The sequence below is a fragment of the Silene latifolia genome, chromosome 10 (assembly GCF_048544455.1).
Source record: "Silene latifolia isolate original U9 population chromosome 10, ASM4854445v1, whole genome shotgun sequence".
NCBI lineage: Eukaryota > Viridiplantae > Streptophyta > Magnoliopsida > Caryophyllales > Caryophyllaceae > Silene > Silene latifolia.
The window spans coordinates 69526274-69544868 of NC_133535.1; the positions used below are offsets into that span (position 1 = coordinate 69526274).

At 35.8% G+C, this 18595-nt stretch overlaps 1 non-coding gene across 1 annotated transcript; it reads left to right on the forward strand.

Moving 5' to 3' along the window:
• The first annotated feature begins 17817 nt into the window (after positions 1 to 17817).
• LOC141609640 (small nucleolar RNA R71) lies at positions 17818 to 17924 on the forward strand. The gene has a single exon (XR_012527562.1). It is a non-coding gene; the product is annotated as a small nucleolar RNA R71 (small nucleolar RNA).
• Positions 17925 to 18595: the final 671 nt, after the last annotated feature.

Consider the following 18595-nt stretch of genomic DNA (forward strand, 5'->3'; position numbering starts at 1 on the left):
GCTGCCGGGAGGAGCACCGGCAGCCGGTCAACCGGTATAACGCATCTCAAGGAAGAAGAAAAAGACCTGAAGGTAGTGTTCTGTCGGCAGGCCAGCAGCCGGTCCACCGGCAGAACACACTTGCCAAATATTTTGTTTGATTTGCACGGTTCTGCCGGTAGGAGCGCCGGCAGCCGGTCCACCGGCAGGACGCAGCATCGACGGATTTGGGCTTTTCTTCCCTTTACTCATCTTTTCTTCTTAATCTTATACAAGCCTATAAATACCCCCTCCTTAAACCCTTTGTACACACAACCCTAGATCTGAGAATATTTTCTTTTCCAAGTTCAACTTTGTTAATCATTCCTTAATTAGACTAGTTTTTCAATTAATTAGTAATTGAAATTGGGTTGTAAGAAGATTGAAGATTCCTCCTTCTTTATTTTTCTATCCTAATTCCTTTCTTGCTATTGAGTTGGTATTATTTCTCTCCTTATTTTCATTTGTTTACATTTGTTTTCCCTTCAAGTTTGTTTGATTGTTTATGTTAAATTTGCATCTTTGTTGTTTGATTGTTGTTGTTTTCACCATTGTTTATCTTTTCATTGTTCATCTTTTCATTATTTCTCTTTCCTTTGTTCACCCTTGCTAGTTGTCCTCAAAGACTTAATCTTTGAGTTGATTGTGTTTAAGATTGTGTCTTTTAGTTTGTTCATCCTTGTTATTAGATTAAACCATCTTTCTTTATAATTATTGTTGGATTGTTGCATGTTTAGAAGTAGAATTCATCCTCTCACCATGTTTATGCTAAAAGACTCCATCTTTATTGTTTATTTTGCCTTTAGAAACATGATTAGTGAGTAGTCTCCTTCTAGGACTCGGTTTGACCTGATATGGGTAATTTCACTAACTAATTATCATTAAGGCTAATTTGTGGGGAAAATTGGTGAGGGTAGTTTAGAGGAATTTGCATGTTTAAGGTTCGGCTTTTGGGTAGTGCCGACTTGTGACCCTTGTCCACCAACGGGAGTTGGTTAGGTTATAAATTGGATACCCGAAATTTGACCTTGTCACCAACTAAGGTTGAGACTGGAAGGGAGAACCGAGGGAGGGTGCCTCTAGGCTAGCGTTTGAAATCGACCTCCGGAAGGAGGAGTAGGATGACCCGGAATACGATGAGTACTTAATGATCTTGACCAAATTCTTGACCTCCTTGGAAAAATGTATGTTTTCGTGGTTGTTGGGTTTTGAGTTAGGAATACCAACTTTCGAACCCGGGAGGGGGGTTAGTTGGAGTAACTAGTGTCCTTTTGCGAACCCGGAAGGGAGGTTCTAGGCGAATTAGAGCCATCTCTCCCTTACCTTTCTACCCCTTTTGATTAGCCGAGATGATTAGTATGTGGAATTACTTATATTAGTGGGAGAACCGAGTTCTAGTCCTTCCCTTTATTTGATCTATCCTTTATCTTTTAGCTTGTTCTTATCTTGTCTAGTTTATAGTCTTTAAATTTGTTAGTTTAGTGTTAGTTTGTTACCACCCTCTTTGTTCTTTTTCGACTTAGCTAAGCTCGTGAATTAGAACGATTAGTACTCCACCTACTCCTTGTGGGATCGACCCTTTAAAGTGTACAACGATAAAATCGTGCACTTGCGAGTTATTACTTGAGACCATCAGCTCCTCTCCAAGGAGATGCTCATCTCCGTTTTGCTAGTCCCTACAGAATATGCTCATCCCGAGCGTCTAGGCAGTAGGCACGATGGAGTCTGCAAGGGAATCTGAGCGGATCAGGGGAGACACGCTCGGATTGGTTGGCTTCAAGACGAGCGTCTCGGCATCGGGACGCTCGGATTGGTGGGCAGGGAGACGCTCAGATTGGCAGGGAGCCGCTCGGATCCTAGGTCAGGCACTTCTCTTTTCTTCTTTCCTGAACAATCCTCGGGGATCTTGTTGAGGATGCAAGGATCCTTTCATCATTGCCCAATCTAATTTATTATCTACATAGGCCTTCTAGTATCGTCTTCCCTTTGATGCTTGGTCATTTAATTCGATTAATTTAGCTCCATTTTGCCATGAAAATGCATGGTTTGCACTCCTCTCCTACCAAGGAAACAAAACCTCAAAGAATATGCAAAATGGGAAGCTAAGGATAGTAAATGACCCAATTATGCACTAAAAAGCATAGGAACGAGGCTAATTTGGGGACTAAATATGCTCAAATATGAGTCACATCAAATATCCCCAAACTGAACTTTTGCTCGTCCCGAGTAAAGAGGTGACAAAAACTAGGACCCTTATTCAAACTAACCTACTAATATAGCCGATGTGACACAATTAGCGGGTATTACTCCGCCCTTTCAACTCACAACAAGACAACCATGAGGTAGGATGCCTTCTTGCAAGGCAAGGTGGGGCTTGCCAAAATGGCGACACATCCAAGCATTAAAGCACACAAAACAAGTAATGGATGCATCTACAGAAATGAATAGCCACTTTCCTCATCTAAGTGGCGGAAATTATCTTAAGGGGAAGCAATCTAAGGGTACACATTCCGTTATAGAGATACGGCTTCTTCAAACTACTAAGCCTAGAAGGTTACCAATAAATCACCTCCAAGTTGTGTCTAGCTAGGGTACCTTTGTCCTTAATTTTTAAATGCTTTCGTCAAGAGTAGACTACCTATGGTGTTAGAAACACTGGAGGATCGTGAAATTCCCCTTCTTGCCTAGAGAAGAAGAAGGGTCGTCCCCTCTCTACCATGCACAAAAGTGGATACGATGGAAAAGGGATCAATATTATTTGAGTTTTATATGGGAGTTTGCTTTTTGTTGTTGTTTTTCCTCCCAATTTGTGGCATTTGACATTTTGAGAACATTTCTTTGCCATTTCTTTGATGTTTGGCCTTTTTCAATACTTGACAATTTTTTAACTTTTTCTTGCATTTCTTTTGAACATTTTCAAAGTCACCCCATTTGTAGTGAGGGTGCTTATTTTTGGAAACTTTTTGACTTTTATTTCAATTCTTGAACTCAAATTTTGAACAATTTTTGTGCCCATTCCCTTTTTTGATGACAAAATGTGGTAGATCATGGATGATGGTTGCATTGTTTCAAGGGTCACCTTGGAATAAACGGTAGCCAAGGAGTTATCACACTACAAGGTACTCTTGACTAGGCCTTAATCCATGGGTCAAAGGATACTAGCATGACACATCCTAGGGTGTTTTACAAGTATTCTACCAAGCAAAGTCTTAAGAAGAAAAAGTATCTACAAGGGCCTTATATACACTTATCAAGCTTCCCAAATAGATGGTTTCACAAAATTTTTCCTAAATGCAACTATATGCCATGATGCAACTAACTTTTATACAACCTAATGCATATGATTCTACCAACTAGTATGCCAAATAAGCTAAACGCAACTCCTTCAATCACATTGTTTTATACCGCATCAATCAAAATAAAGCCACATAGTCATTAACATAAAGAGGAAAAAGGAGACTGGAAAGATCATACCTGTTGGGAAATGTGTCCTCAACAATAGTGCGATCACATGATTTAAAAAATCATTATTAAATCTCATTTTAAGAATACATGTGGGATGTAATATTTTACAGTCAACTGGTCCATACATATCGGTAATGATTGGCTGACTAGAGTTTGACATTACTGTCGTGCGACGGTGGTGATCAGTTGATCCCCTTAGGTCATACCTATAGGGAAATACTCTTAATTGATTATTTAATTGATCGTATACCGATACGAGTTAATTAAATTGCTTAAAATTGACGGATGATTTTGTGAGTATAATTTACGTATCTTATTGTAAATATGATTAAATAAGACACGGTCTAAGTAATCGAATTATTTTATTACTTGGATGAAAATTATTGTTTACAGAAACAATTGAAACGGAATGAATAAATTATTATAAATACAGAATGTTGTAGTTTATAATTTCGAAACATTTTTGGTACAAGTAATTACGAATTACTAGTCGATTTTGTAAATGACATATTTTATGAGTATGTTGATTTTTAATATGTTAAAAATACATTACAATGTGACATGTCATGTAACATGTGACAAATTTGACAAATGACAAAAAATAAAATGGATTCTCCATTTTATGCCCAAAACCGAAAATAAGGGGGTGTGTACATAGTTTATATTGTGTTGTTTATTTTTAAATGAAAACACAATCATAACACTAGGTAGTAGGCTTGCATGCCTAGTCTCTTGTGAAGAGCACAAATGAAAAGTGTTGGGCATCCTACCCAAGCATTTTTTCGGCCACTCAAAAGAAAAGAGAGAAGAGCTTTTCTTATACATTATCATTATTCATTCCTCCTATCAAATTTTTCTAGTGTAAGAAAATTGATATGCTCTCTACATCTTATGAGATTTCTATAGAAATAAAACACACAAAACACTACCTCTTGACCGAAATTTTCAGGAGTAAAATACAATTTATTTTGTGTCAATTTTATAGTAAAACTAATATTATTACTAGATCTAAATAATATTGGTTATTATGAGTTTTCCTTGGGTATATGCTTTTGGGAGGGATTCTATACTTGAATCCTTATTCTTCCATTTGGAGAGCTCAAGAACAAGTGAGTAGGTGAACTCACTTGTGCCCATAAATCCGAAAATCACAATGTAAGATGATGGTTTCTTCTTTATATTGTTTTAATGTTTGCATGCATAAGTTCCACCATTTAATTTTATGACAAATTAAATTAAAACATATATGAGTATGTTAGTATATAGATCTACTTTTCCTTCAATTGGTATCAGAGCCATGGTTGTTTGCATGCAAATCGGTTAAAAGTTTTTCCGAGTTATAAGAATAACATATAAAACTTGTAAAATTTGTGCTATTATGATATATCACGAAATTAATTCATGCATATTAATATTTCTGGTCCTAAAATGTTTTAGGATATTTTGGTTAATTTTACGGATTTTTATTGTTCATATTATACATTAATGGCATTTAAATATGATTTTATGAGTAAAAATGTCATTTTCGGTCTAAAATTAGCTATACTTCGAATTTTCAGTTGATTTTTGGATATGTTGTCACATATATTATTTTGAGATAACCTGTAAATTTTCATAATTTGTGGACTTGTTATGCTCGAAAAATGGATTTTTCATTATTAAATTCGGATTTAAGTGAAAAATAGGTTAATATGAGTTAAATTTCGAATCTGGTCATAGAAAATTAATATGTTGTCACATGCAATTTTACAAGATGTGTGTAAAATAATTGGCTATAAAGAAGTCTTTTTACATGATTTATGGATTTTTGAAGAAAAATAGCATAAATAGTGACATTATTAGTGAAAAATTAATAAAACATAATCTATGACTTAGGAAAAACGTCCAATGTTGCCTTTTATTATCTTTTTCAGATCTAAAATTGAAAAGTTAATGAATATAATTTTTCCATGTTTTTATGATTATTTTATTAAAAAATCGATAAACCGCAACATTGTTTTTCCGGAAACTTTTTGAAATTTTTAACCTAAGTTTTTGAACATTATGAGTGTCATGGTATTTTTCCAGAATGTTCATAAGTTTAAATTTCAAATTTCAAATTTATTTGAAATTTTGTGATTTATTTGAAGTTTATAGCTTATTTTTGTAATTTTTGGTCCATTTATGAACAATTTTTTAAAATATGGGTTAATTATGGTCAAATTATTAGTGAAGACTAAATTTTGAGTCCTAAGAGGTTAGGGTAATTAACTTATGCATAAATAAGAATTTATGTAATTTTTGTGATTGTAAAATGTTGAAATCACGCAAATCCGTAAAAACCGAGTAATATACGATATTGGCTAATTAAAGGCGATTTAGCATAAAATTGAGCATGTTCATACATATTATAATGCTGCATTTTTCCTTTATGATTGTCATAATTTTAATTTATGTAATTTTGAATTATGTAATTTTACTTAGTATGGCCTTAGATTTTAATTGGTATTTCCCGAAATGTATGGGAATATCGATTCGGTTGTAATTTTATTGTGATCTCGTATCACCGTTTTGTAATTTAATAGATTTATTTTATTTTAGTTACAAATGTATAATAGGAAATTATGTAATTTATTATGTAATTTTATTTATCTCGGAGTTCCCAAAGACGGATTTCTTCAAGAATGGCGATACATAAAGACGGTGTTACCTCGAGATGCGTGCCACAACCGAAGTTCAAGGGATCAATGGAGTTGGTTTCCGAATATGTAATAGTTAAATAGTTTTTCTATTTTAGGAAAGGCCATACTAGGATTTATTTATCTTTATGCTTGCATTTTATTTTATGTCACATGCATCGCTAAATCGCCATAACTAAAACATGCATCCTTATTTTATCGAGTTTATCGACCGTGTCAATTAAAATTATCGCAGTTCATCGCTTTAGTTCACTTAAAACGTGATAGATAATAAATTGACATGACCTCTCGCTAAAATAAACAATTGAGACATAGCCTTACCAAATAGTAGAAACCATGAAAACCTATTTCGCGAGGGAGTGCACTCGGCCCTACCGGGGTACAAACCTTGTTACGTAGGGGAAGTGGGTGATGAGTGTTAATCCACCGAATTGATGTTGATGAGGGTTTCATCGGCCATACCGTGCCCAAGTTGATGTGGATTTGGATCATGGACACATTTATTCGAAATTTGGATTGAGCTCAACGGAAGTATTCGCGACCGTAGTTGCATGTGTTCCGGGCTATAGATAAATATTAGAGTAATTTTATCGACCAAGAGTTCTAAAAGTAGAATCGATTAAAACGTTAATCCACCGAGTTATATTGATAAGGGTTTCATCGGCCACACCGTGCCCAAGTTATATGAATTTGGGTCTTGGAATCATTTATCATAGTTGGGTAGAGGTCACTATGTAAATGCTATACTTGTTTACAAGTATTAATAAAACGATAAATGTTAAGTTTTCCACTATTCCGTTGTTATTATTGTTCTATTTCTTTACCACAATTCATATACGATATCATTTCGTTTTTGATTCAAATCTCCATTAAAATATCGTAACTAAAGACAAATTTGAATTTGCTTCTAAAACCTCATATGAACCATTGCTAAGGATCTCTTGTAAAGAGTATAGATTAAAGTTATTCATTATCAAACAGGTTTTTGATACTTGACTAACACATCTACTTACAATGGATTATTATACTTAATTGAATTAAGTACCTTGAAGCGATAAATTATTTTGGTAATTAGTTTTGTTAGAATTCGTAATTGACCAAAATAACGCAACCACTTCAATGAAAGTTTTAAGACTAAAACGATTAAATTGAAGAGTAATCTTCATAAGATTCAACTTTGCTTATCTAAGTAAAGACTCATTGAAATGAGTGGGAGCATTCTTTTAAACCGTTAAGATGAGAATGAGGTTCAAGAAGTAAAGATTATAATGGAATTGATACAAGGTAATGTTGAAAGTAAAGTTGTTGAGAATAGCAATACTAAACCTATCAATCCCGACCGATAAAGTTTCCATTGTCTTAAATGTTGGACACTAGAAAGGAAACTACCCCAAATTATTGAAGAATCAACAAGTTAGTTGTGGGACATCTAATGGGACCTTCTTCTTTAAATGTTTATTTGATTAAACATAAATTTTGCTAGTACTAATTCGTCAATATTAGAAACCAGTGGAGGTTTTCATCATTGTATTCGACACATAGGATGATTACAATATGACGACTAGCAACAATAATGACGAGAGATAGAGTAATTGTGTACTCAATCTAGTTTTCGGATTTAAAGTTGTACTTAATTGTGACTATTAAGTGCATAAACTCTAAATAAGAGTATAAACTTGTTAAGATACAAAAGAGGTTTTCACTTTTATGACCCTATACACCACGATTTGATGTATGGCTAGCCCATTATCAAGGTGATTATATTCTAAAACAAACTAGAATGATATATCATGTAGATGATGTAAGATTCAAATTGGTAACCCAAGATTAAACCTTAAATTTTGGAATGATGAACGTAAAGAGTTATCGAGTACTCTTGAAACCATTAGATTGTTAATGGTATATGCGTATCTTGTATTCAAAGCAAGATGTCTCGTGCCTTTTGGTTGAAAAGGAGATCGAGGTTGTAAATCATCGATCCAAAATAGGTTGATCATTTTCTTTTACCAATGATTTAAGTTGACACTAATATGTTCACTTAATAAGGTAAATAGAGAAATCTTTGAAGAATTTCAAAGTGTTCAAAAATCACGATTTAGTCGTGATGGGATTATCAAAGTGAAGACCTTGATATAAGCCAAAGGAAATGTGATATAGTATCACAAGTTAATCTCTCTTAGCACGCATTATGGAATAATGTGTGGTTGGATAAGAAATCAAACGCTATTCGATATGGTTTGGACTTCAATCAAGTTACTTTGAGTTACTTGATCCTTTTGGGGATTTTATCATTTTTGTCTAAATTATTTTTTCACTAAATCGAATCATATGAGATATGAAATGGTAAGGGTACCATGTTTGTAAGTTTTCACAAGAAACAAATGCTCATTTTTCCCTTTTCAATTATCACGAGTACGACGGGTTTTGCGGCTCGTGAAGTCATCTTACTAAAATACAAGCTTATTTCTAGAAGACAGAGTAGGAGAAATTATTCAAGAGCCACAAAGAATGCCACAAAGAATGTTATGTCGCAAGAAACTGGTCTTTCTTGGCTACATGAGACATTTTGTGTAAGACGTTGTTTCTTTAAAACCTAGGAGGTTAAATTCGTCACTTGTTAAAAATGATGAATTCATGCTACTTTTAAGAAAGTAAAGAGCTTATAACTTACAAAAGAAATTGTTTGATTCAAGTTGATTACTTCTAGAAAGTAATGAATATATGACTTACATAAGAGTGTTTAAGTCACAACTCAATACAAGGCTTAGAGCCATGAAAATCCGAAACGAAAGGGCTTGATTAGTGACAAAGGGTTTTGCACTAATAAAGAGATATTTCAAAGCAAGATTGGTTGCAAAGGGTTTTGCACTAATTGAAATGATTAAGTCTATTTGGATCTTCTTAGGGATTTTGTTTCATTATGAGGATATGCATACATCAAGTGAATCTAAAACCCACTTCTTCAATAGAAGGAATGTATTCAATACATGTCATGAGTTTTATAGATTCTTGCAATCCTAAGATAATGTGAAACTTAAGAGAGAATCTTAAGTAGGACGTCAATGAGTTGGAGTCAACATTTTGATCATGTGATAAAACTTTTCTCGATAAGTCGAGAAGTTGTGTTTATACATGGAGTTTAGTGGGAGTTACGGAAGTTTTAATTAGTCTTATATGTGGATGACATATTGATCATTGCGAATGATATAAGACTTTTGGAGTATTATAATACATCTTTATTATCCGGATTTATGAAGATAAATCCACATGATATTAGCGTCAATAAGAAGTCTTATGTTGATAAGATTCATGACTAGTTCAATTAATTTGAACATATTTGATTGATTCCATTTGCTTCCGCTGACGGATCAATTAAATGAGTAATGATGTATAACACTTCATATGCTTTGAGTATGATGAATTGTTTTCAAAATCGAATTTAAGTAATCTTTACCAAGTAAGCTATAAAGATTACCCTTAAGTGCTTGCAGAAGCATTAAGGAAGTAAAGCAAAGTGTTTATGATTCAATATTGTGTAAGGGTGTTACACAAGTGACAATTGACAATTGAGATTGCGCATGATTTCCGACAAAACCATAATCAAAACACATTAGGATGGTTAAGATACCATTGTGGCAATGCTAATTAAGAAGTAGATTTTCTAGAATCGTTCTAGGCAATAAAGAACAATGAGAGATATTTATAACGGAAATTGAGTACACTTGCGATCATGAGATTTGCAAGAAAGATGAGTCCTGCACACTGTGAAAACAGTGGGAGCTATTCTTAGGCTAGAGGGCCTATGTCTTGATTGGATCTCGACACGTACTCAGAAAGTTTTGTAATACAAATGTATACATTACAAAGGAAAACGATGTAGTAAGGTTGAGTAAGGTACAAGAAGTTGATAAAACCTACTAACCAAAGCCTTCTCAAAGGCTAAACATGATGAGTCATGTCATTTCAATTGAATTGAAATGAACAACTACGTACAAGATCAAATTAGATTATAGAATATGAAATAGTAATCAGGCATTGACTATTCATATGTGATAATCACATTTGTCGTTCGAGTTTTACTTTAAAACTCTTTTATTATACTTTGTTACATCCAAACAGGTTGTAGAGACAATTGAACCCCGTTAAAGTGAACACGGATTAGCATTGTATTCGCCCATAGTCATTTGTATGAGGTGACGTCTCGAAGTGACTAGAGTGTGATGCGATTGATGGCAAGTTCAAGTGCCATACAGTCATGTGAGATGACTAGTCGATCACATAGGCAGATTGTTAGGAACACCTTGTCGGGCCTTATGACCGCTTATAGAGTTCTGGCAATTTATATAGCCCGGTCGTGGCGAGAGCTACTATAGTATTCTAATGAGTCGATTCTTTTGACTAAAGACTATTCACCTAAGATGACACAGTTTCAGATTAACTTTGATTTGTGTTACTACGACCTTCGTAAATGGGGTCAAATGGGCATATTTTGGGTTATGATGGCTGTGGCTAGTCGAAGGGAATAAGTGCGATAGGAATTGTCCACCCCCTTGTCAGGGTTAAAACAATATCTCAGGGCCACTCGAGGAGTAATGAACTGGAAATGCGTGGCCACGCTCGGAATGTATCTATGATAGATAAATCCGGTCAATCAGTTATTCTCCAGATCGGGGAAACCACTCTCGATATGATCACTTGCAAGTACGACCTGAAAGACATCTTGCATTGAGTGGGAGATAGTAATGGGACAAGAGAATTGGTGACGCACACTTGTCGAGGACAAGTGGGAGATTGTTGGGAAATATGTCCTCAACAATAGTGCGATCACATGATTTAAAAAATCATTATTAAATCTCATTTTAAGAATACATGTGGGATGTAATATTTTACAGTCAACTGGTCCACACATATCGGTAATGATTGGCTGACTAGAGTTTGACATTACTTATTAGTGCGTGCGACGTGGTGATCGATTGATCCCCTTAGGTCATACCTATAGGGAAATACTCTTAATTGATTATTTAATTGATCGTATACCGATACGAGTTAATTAAATTGCTTAAAATTGACGGATGATTTTGTGAGTATAATTTACGTATCTTATTGTAAATATGATTAAATAAGACACGGTCTAAGTAATCGAATTATTTTATTACTTGGATGAAAATTATTGTTTACAGAAACAATTGAAACGGAATGAATAAATTATTATAAATACAGAATGTTGTAGTTTATAATTTCGAAACATTTTTGGTACAAGTAATTACGAATTACTAGTCGATTTTGTAAATGACATATTTTATGAGTATGTTGATTTTTAATATGTTAAAAATACATTACAATGTGACATGTCATGTAACATGTGACAAATTTGACAAATGACAAAAAATAAAATGGATTCTCCATTTTATGCCCAAAACCGAAAATAAGGGGGTGTGTACATAGTTTATATTGTGTTGTTTATTTTTAAATGAAAACACAATCATAACACTAGGTAGTAGGCTTGCATGCCTAGTCTCTTGTGAAGAGCACAAATGAAAAGTGTTGGGCATCCTACCCAAGCATTTTTTCGGCTACTCCAAAGAAAAGAGAGAAGAGCTTTTCTTATACATTATCATTATTCATTCCTCCTATCAAATTTTTCTAGTGTAAGAAAATTGATATGCTCTCTACATCTTATGAGATTTCTAGAGAAATAAAACACACAAAACACTACCTCTTGACCGAAATTTTCAAGAGTAAAATACAATTTATTTTGTGTCAATTTTATAGTAAAACTAATATTATTACTAGATCTAAATAATATTGGTTATTATGAGTTTTCCTTGGGTATATGCTTTTGGGAGGGATTATATATTTGAATCCTTGTTCTTCCATTTGGAGAGCTCAAGAACAAGTGAGTAGGTGAACTCACTTGTGCCCATAAATCCGAAAATCACAATGTAAGATGATGGTTTCTTCTTTATATTGTTTTAATGTTTGCATGCATAAGTTCCACCATTTAATTTTATGACAAATTAAATTAAAACATATATGAGTATGTTAGTATATAGATCTACTTTTCCTTCAATACCATGCGGTCTTCTATATCCTCATGTCTCGGATGTGGCATAGTCGATCAATGTGAAAAAGGATGAACAAACACAATATATACATGAGTACACTATAAAGGAAAAGAACATGTTTTTGGGTTTTTGAATTTTTCAAATTTTTATGGTTTTTATGATTTATGAAATAAAAAGATATGTTCTTGTATTTTTCAAATTTTTTCAATTTTTATCATTTTTGTTTTTAAAAGTCATGTTAGAATTTTCCATCCCCACACTAGTATGGGCATTGTCCTCAATGGCCAATACGATAGGAAATTATGCAATTTATATGAAATGCATGATTTCTAAACTAAATGCAAACTATATGACATATAAACAAGTGATGCAACTAAACTATACTATATGATGCATGAGTTTTTATTTTGGTTGGAGAGCATAATTTAGATTAGCTCCCAATGCATATGCATAAACTTGCCCAAACCAAAATAGACACTATTTCTAATGTCAAAAATTGGGGGAGTTCATGCATAAGGATGCTATGCATGAAACTATAATTGTCATTTTGGATTTTGAATGTGGGAATAATAAAAGAAACACCTCAATGGGACCGAGGTGTGAGTCCTCTAAATGATGCTAGGACTCAAAATCATGATCAAGATAACAATTATATGAAAAATAAGAGAAATAAACAAACCTTAAAGGAGGTGTAGGAGACTCACAAAGTATTGTGGCATCCTCCCAAGAGCTTGCTAATCCTCAATCATCACCCATGGCGACATCACTAGCATCTCCATCATCATCACCAACTTCTTCACTAGAATCTTCATCAACCTCCATAGATCCGGAGTTATCATCACTTGCACTTGAACTTCCTTCTTCTTCCTCACTACCTTCTTCTTCTTTACCTTCTTCATTTTCTTCATTTCCTTCACCTTCTTTTCCACCACTCTCAACAACAACCTCCTCTTCACCCAATCTAACATCCCTAGAAGCACTAGGAAAGAAGACTTTCCTATCCGCCCAACTTGACAAAGGACAAGATGGGTCAAGAAGTCCTTGCCTAGATAGATGTAAGAGAGGCGGATATTGTGCTCTATAAGCATCGACTCTATCTTCATAGGCTTGCTTGTGCATTCGTTGCATAAAAAAAGTCAAGTAGTCATTCACCGCCTTAACATTTTTGGGTTGAAACTCATGGTAGGTGAATGGGTAGGGTGGAGTGATAATAGAGGAGGAGGGCTCGGCAATATCCTCCCTTTGGTGTTGTATAATGTACTCGGCTTCCTCGGAGAGTGGGAGAAGGTAGTTTGGCCTGTGGACATTTAATCGGCAAATTTTATCCGGTAAAGTGAAGGATTTGACATCTTTTGTTAACCACCCAAATTTGTTGTCAAGAGTGTAATTCTTGAGCCATTTGAATTTTTGAACCATGGTGGCTAGATCAATGATATGGCCTCCCTTAACCAGTTTATAGGTGTCATTCTTGTTGAAGTTCCGGTTGAAGTATTTTGCCAAATAGGTTACCAATCTACCATTAACAATAAAGGCCGTACCTTCCTTGACATGATCGATATTGAGCCACCACTCAATTAAAAGTTAAAGAATGTTGTACTTTGTGGTGAACTCTCTACCAATATTCAAGGTTGACTCGAGATAAATAAAATCAAGTTCGGTGAAGTGGTTTGTTCCCTTTCTAGCAATCAAAGTATGCCCCACAACTTTGTGCCATACCCTTATGCCGGATGATGGACATAAAGGGCACGACAATTATGGTAAGATGTAAACTTTCTCCCGGTAATAGCCTTCCATAAGGGAACGGGATCATATTTGGTTAAGGGTTTCTTCACATAGTCCGAGTCATTTCTAAGGCCAAAAACTTTACCAAACTCGCCAAAAGACATTTTTCTGTCAACATTCTCAAGGCGGAATTCAATGTTTGTTCGAGTCTCCACCTTCATAACTTTCAATGAGCTTAAAAACTCCAAGGTGAGGGATGAGTAGGTCAACTCTTGCATATTAAACAAAGTAAGCAATCCCATGGACTCGGAGAAATTCTTGGTTTGTTCAAAGATACCCAATTTGGTCAAGGTCTCTTGGCATATAAACTTGGTGGGTAAAATAGATTTCTTAGCAAGGGATACAAATTTCTTCCTATGAGCATTGGATGTGAAAATTACCTCCGGATAATCATCTAGTTGTTCAACAACCGGAGTAGAAGTAGTAGTTTCCACCATAGGAAAAGTAGTCTCTTAAGTTTCCATCCTTGCACTTTGAACCACCAAAGCCAAAGCCTTGGAAGCTTGAAGAGGTTGTTGCCTTTTTGAGAGATTCTTCTTTGGAAGTGCCTTGTTTCCACCTTTTGTCCTAGCCATCTTCTCCTTGTATGTAGTAACACCCAAAAATTTTCTTGAATTCCTCAAGTTTCAATAAGACCCAAATCGATTTAGGATTTTTTTGAATTTTGCCTTGTATCCTAGAAAAATCGATTCAAAGCTTGGGGATTTTGGTGTTTTAATTGCTTGTTGTTTACAAAGGAGTGATTTGTTTGAGTTTTGAGGGAGTTTGGAATTAATTTGGGTGAATTTGGTTGAGAAAATTGGTTTTTGTGGATGGAGGGATTGAGGGTTTTGAAGGTTTTGGAGATGTGTTTGTGTTTTGAATGAGTAAAATGAATTGGGAAAGGTGGGGTTTTAATCCCGTTATATTTGAATTGCACAGTGGAGACATGCGGATCTGGGTCGGGACGCTCGGATTCTGTTTCAGCTTGTTTCAGAAAATAAGACGGTGCTAAGACGAGCTTCTTCTGATGAAGACGAGCGTCTTTCTGAAGGGAGACGAGCGGATTTCCTTGAGGACGCTCGGATTCCTTGTCAGGGAGAAATCCCAAATTTTACCAGCAGTAGGACGAGCGGATCCTCTGTGAGACGAGCTTCTTGACTGAGACGAACGAATTCTGTATGGAGACGCTCAGATCTTTAGTCAGACCAAAAATTGTATTCTCAAGCTCTCCCAGGACAAGCGTCATCTTCCCAGGACGCTCGGATTCTCTTCATGATGAGCGGATTCTTGCCGGGCCGCTCGGATTGTCCCTGTACCTCACGGATTCAGTTCCACCCGTGGGTATTTCATAACCCATGTCATTTACTCTTCATTCCCTTGGTCTTCATTGTGGGGGCACTACGAAGTCTTGGATAGCCTAGGCAATTGCTATCCCCACACTATGTCAAAACACTACACATCAATAAACATTTAAGTCCCTCCCTCACTTTCTCTCAAAATGAAAATCTTGATCAAAGCATAAAAATACAAATCCAAAATTGACAAAAATGCAATACAATAAGTAATATGCAAGTTAAGGGGTTAGAATATTTACAAATGGTGGTTTAGGGAGGACTCCACCAAACTCTCATCCATGTAAGAGATGTCAAGGGGGCATAGCCAAGGTGTTGCTAATGTTGCTCAACACCTTGAAGAAGTAGTGAAAAGCTTATTCATTGTTATGATAAAGATCTTCAATAGACCTTTGCACATGCTGTTCTTCATCGTGGTCTTGGGTCATAACATTACCAATATAAGGATTGAATATCCCTTCAAACTCATCATCCCAAAGACCGCGTACTTCGTCTACTTGTTCCCCAATAGTATCATGAGTTGATGAGAACAACTCCTCTTTCTTCTTGTCATTATGGCCAATGAGGCCTTCTTCTTCTCTTGACATGAGTGGTGGTGAGCTATTCAGGCTCTCATTCATGTTAAAACATTCTTGCTCTTTGGATGGAGTATCTTGGAGATTACCCATTTTCTTCTCCCATATGGGTGGTGATTCTTTACCCATAGCTTGTTCTTTGCATTGAGATGCCAACTTCTTCCTATCGCTTTCTCGGCTATAATGATCAACCATGAAACATGGCTCATGTAGTCGGGGAGCTCACATTGTCTTGTCAAGATTAAAAGTAATCGTTTCATCTCCCACTTCGAGTGTGAGCTCTCCATGTTTCACGTCAATCACTGCTCCCGTGGTGTGTAAGAAAGGTCTTCCTAGAATGATAGGAATGTTGGAATCCTCCTCCATATCAACAATAACAAAGTCCACCGGGATGAAGAACTTGCCAATTCTTACCAGCACATCTTCCCATACCCCTAAAGGTGTCTTCGTTGATCGATCCGCCATTTAAAGTGTGATATTAGTGCACTTAAGCTCTCCCATTCCTAGCCTGTTGCACACCGAATATGGCATGACACTCACACTTGCCCTAAGGTCACATAGAGCTTTGTTGATTGTGGTGTCGCTAATGGTGCATGAAATAGAGAAACTTCCCGGATCCTTTAGTTTTGGAGGTGAACTTCCTTGTAGGATGACACTACTCACCTTAGTGAAAGCAATAGTCTCAAGCTTCCGGATGGATTTTTTCCTCTTAAGAATATCTTTCATGTATTTTGCATAGGCCGGAACATGATTGATTAATTTCGTAAATGGAATTGAGACTTCCAAGTTTTTCACAATCTCCATAAACTTCCCAAGTTGTTCATCAAACTTAGGCTTAGCTTGACGACTTGTAAATGGAAGTCGAATCACAATAGGCTCCTTCTCTTTAGCCTTTTCTTCATCCTTATTTGAAACTTCTTGAATGGTGGGTTCTTCTTCCCTAGAGTTTTCCACAACTCTTTCCTTGTCACTAGTATTCACAACATCTTCATCAACGGGCGTCTTCGGCCCATCATACCTTGTACCACTCCTTAAATGGATGACACTCACCGACTCTTATCTTGGGGGATTACCTTGAGGTGGAAATTGCCCCTTTTGTCTTTGTGAACTAGAAGATGCTAATTGAGACATTTGGGTTTCCAACATCTTTGTGTGAGCTAGTATGTTGTTGATGGTGATGTCTTTTGCTTGACTATCCTTTTGCATTTGAGTGAAAAATTCTTGTTGGTTCTTTTGCATTTGGAGGACCGCTTTTTGAACATCAAAACCTTGCTCATTTGTTTGATTGTATGGAGGTTGATTTTGATAACTTTGGTTTTGATTGTAAAAGGGTCTTTGAGCTTGGTTTCTCATTGGAGGTGGGGTGTATGTTGTTTGAGGGTTTTGAACATTTTGCCTTTTGTATGAGAGGTTGGGATGGAATTTGGTGTTTTCATTGTAATAGTTGGAATAAGGGGTACCATTCTTGTATGCTTGGAAAACATTCACTTGTTCACTTGTTCCCCTACATTCACTTTGGTCATGTCCCAAAGTTCCACAACTCTCACATACTCCACTTGGAATTGATGAAGATGTCACCATGGCATTAACATGTTGCTTAGGTGATTTGGAGGCCTCTTCAAGTTTTGCCATAGCCTTCTCAAACTTCAAATTAATGGTGTTAATATGAGCACTAAGTTGAGCACCCAATTGAGTAATAGAGTCCACTTCATGCTTTCCTCCTCTATTAGCCTTCCGAGGTCTACTATATTGCGAGTTATAGACCGCCATTTACTCAATCATGTTCCATGTTTGATTATTAGCAACTTCGGTAAACATACCATTTGATCCCATATTGAGAATGTTTCAGGAGTCTTCATATAGACCATTCCAAAATTGTTGTACAAGGAACCACTCGCTAAGTCCATAGTGTGGACAAGATCAACAAGTATCCTTGAATCTCTCCCATGCTTCAAACAAAGATTACTCATCCCTTTGTTTGAACCCGGTGATTTGGGCTCTAAACATGTTAGTCATTTCCGGAGGATAAAACTTTTTGTAGAAAGCAAGTGCCAATTTCTTCCAAGAGTCAATACCAAGAGTAGCCTTATCTAGGTTCTTCAACCATTGTTTCGCAGAACCAATCAAAGAAAAAGGAAATAAGACCTATCGAATTTGGTCTTGAGTAACTCCGGTTTGAGAAATCGCATCACAATAGTCACAAAAAGTCTCCATATAAGAATGAGGGTTTTCACCAGGCATCCCCCCAAATTTACTTCTCTCAACTAATTGTATAAATGCGGATTTTGCAATGAAATTACCGATTAAATGTTGTGGAGTAGGAGTACCATTTGGTAGGTTCTCCTCGGTTGGTACGGAATGTGATGAAAATTTAGGCATTGTGGGTTTATTTTGTGGTTGGTTTTGTGTTGGGTTATCCTCTCCTTCTCTTGCAAAAGGGTTGATGAACTCAATATTATTTGGTTGAATGTCCATAATCTCACCAATACCTCTCAAAGTATTTCTAGCAAGTCTTCTATTGTTGGTCAAAGTTCTTTCAATTTCAAGATCAATGGGTAACAAGTTACCTTGTGATCTCCTAGACATGCAAAATATCAAACAACTCAAAAACAATTAGAACAAACCTTGAGGAGTTTGACTTCCCCCAAGGTAAAGAAAGACACAACTAAAAACAATCA